Source organism: Octopus bimaculoides, chromosome 18 (genome assembly GCF_001194135.2).
Source record: "Octopus bimaculoides isolate UCB-OBI-ISO-001 chromosome 18, ASM119413v2, whole genome shotgun sequence".
Lineage (NCBI taxonomy): Eukaryota > Metazoa > Mollusca > Cephalopoda > Octopoda > Octopodidae > Octopus > Octopus bimaculoides.
In genome coordinates this window covers 48,808,559-48,811,563 of record NC_068998.1, presented here as the reverse complement: position 1 = coordinate 48,811,563, position 3,005 = coordinate 48,808,559, and positions in this window count along the sequence as shown.

Genomic DNA, 3,005 nt, shown 5'->3' with positions numbered 1-3,005 from the left:
ATATATATATATATATATATATATATATATATATCCCAATTGTCTTAGCACCACATTATAGCTAATGCAATTCTAAATACGATAAGTCTAGAGAAAGAAAACAACAGACGTGATGGTCATGGTAGGAATACACTTGATCAAAGATTCCACAACAACGCAAGCTGTAAGCTAAGCATATATATTTGCTCGGAACTTCAGCACTGAGCTAAAAATAAAAGAGTATTTTTTTACCTTTATTCTTAGGATAAACGATTTTCACCTGTTGCCAAAATTTCTATTCTTCCTCATTCCACCGATACGCTCAGCCACCCGCTTCCCAGACTCCCGCCCACCTACTCAAGGAAACAAACATCATAATACACACGAAGCACCCATGCCTTGCTCACAAACGGGTATTTTAGCAGGTTTTTATTTATTTATTTATATATTTGTGGGGGCTTTTTTTTTTTGTTATGTTGCTGGTATTACAACATAACACGGAAGGAAGTTTTCGCTGTGTTTGCCTTAAGTGGCGATGGTGAAAAATGTTTATTTACATTTTATACTTTTCATAATTCACTGAGGGCTTGGGGTGGGGAGGGAAATGGATGAATATGTATGGGGGTGGGCGAATATGGAGAGCGGTGGGGCACGGAGAGATACACCACAACGAATAAATAAACAAATGGAGGTACAAAAGAAACAAGATGTTTGCAATATACATGTGCCCGCGCGCGTGTGTGTGTGAATGTATATATGGATGTGAGAGTGTGTATATATATGTGTGTCTGTGTGTGTATATATGTGTGTGTGTGTGTGTGTGTGTGTGTGTGTGTGTGTGTGTGTGTGTGTGTGTGTGTAAAATGAGAGAGATACTGTAAGAGACAACCAGATCGACATTCCTACATACATATGTATGTATGTATGTGTGCGTGTATGCATTATGCATGCATGCATGTATATGTGTGTGTGTGTGTGTGTGTGTGTGTGTGCATATGCACGCAAATATGTATGAATGTATGTATGAATGTATGTATGCATGTATGTATGTGTGTGCGTGTGTACTTAGACATTTAAATAGCTAGCTGCATAGATAGGTAGAGAGAGAGAGAGAGAGAGAGAGAGAGAGAGAGAGAGAGACGGAGAGAGAGACAGACAGTCAGGCAGACAGGCAGGCAGGCAGACCGATAGACCTCCACCTCCTCCTCTTCGTATCGAAAATGTTCTTGACTTGTTTTCCCCCCAAGGTGGAAATTGAACTAAACATCACGAACCAACGAAACACTCGTTATTTTCACTGTGCTCTTATTGTTATACTCGTATTTACTGTTGTTGATGCCATTGTTGTAGTTGCTGTTGTGATTATTATTGTTGTTAGTGCTGTTGTTATGCACATACGCACGTACATGCTTACATGTATGCACGTACATAAAGATACACACACGTCAAAAGGAACATGCACACACGCATATACGCGTGTGAAACCTACAATCCCGACACATTTTCTTTCTCTTTTTTTTTACCTTTCATTCCTGCAAAAGGCACGAAACGGCAGAGATTTTTTCCATTATTCCCCAGAGTCAAACTAACACACCTGCTTGAGGTTCACTCACCAGTCTCTAGTAATTCTCAATGGAAATGGGGAATTGAGGTGAAAGGTTTAAGACATTGTCAGAGATATGAAAGTACCGTGTGGATAAACGTGAAACAAATCGCTGGTTTGGACGGCCTGTTCTCTGTCAGACTTGTTTCCCTTTGCTTTCCTTCACGTGTGCTGCAACTAACAGACACTGAGTATTCCTGGTGATATGTTCCGAGGAGCAGTTACACCGATGAAAGACAATAACTAGGGAGACATAATTTAAGGCCTAGAATTAGGTTAAATATAAGATCAAATATCTGAGATGTGGTGCTACTAAAAGTTTGACCTTTATCTTTGGTGATACGATTCTGGGAAAATCGGCCGTGAACAATCTCTACTTCACGTGAAGCATCAAAGAAAGAGTTGATTGTGTAACTGGTTTTGTTGAGATTCTAGGATGAATTTGCATCAATCGAAAGTGCTCAACAAAGTTGACTACCGCCAGCAGCAGCTATTTATAGTTCAACCTAAAATTGCTGGCCCTGTGCCAAAATTTGAAAATAATATTTAAAGCCACTCCGTGTATAGAACCCAGGACGATTCTCTTTTAAGCTTTTTTTCTTATATGCCATCAAAAACTAATTTCCAAATCTTCTTGGCCTAAAGTATCACTACCAGGAACATTGCCGGTTCTGGATAAATTCTATAAATATGTTAGGGCCGCCAGATAGCCATAATCTGATAAAATACCAAATCACAATACAACAGCAAACAAAACAAATCGTTAACATATGCGTTCATCCCTTTCGCTGTGGTTGTTTTTCTTTTCCTTTTTTGTTCCTTTTTTTGTGAATCGGCGAATTGGATGTCGTTGCTCTCGTTTGTGTTTCTTTCGGTGGTGCCTTTTCGTCTGGACTCTCAGATAAAATATATATATATCTAGGTGGGGCTTTTGTTTGGGGGGGGGGGCTGTTTTTGATACATCTAAATCCATTCCTTTTAGATATTCTTGGGTTTTTTGTTTTTTTTTTTTAGGCAACGTATTGAAAAGATAAAACGTTTTAGTTAGGGAGTTCTCGTAATGTCAGATAATCTGGAAAGGGAGACCATGAGTCAATAACGATGAGGCGGGAAGCATTTATGTGGTCATTGCTCTTGTCAGAGACAGCAGTAATCATCATCATCATCATCATCATCATCATCATCATCATCATCATCATCATCATCATGAACATCATCATCATCATCATCATCATCATCATCATCATCACCCATTATCATCCTCATCATCATCATCATCATCATCCCCCTGGACATTACTGTTTCGAGTTCTAGTACTCATACTCAGAGAGCCGGTTATCCGATTTCCATGGCGTGTAGCGGACCGAAATTAAACCACCCTTCCTGAAGGGACCCCAGTCCGTTGCAGGGCGACCCGTTTACA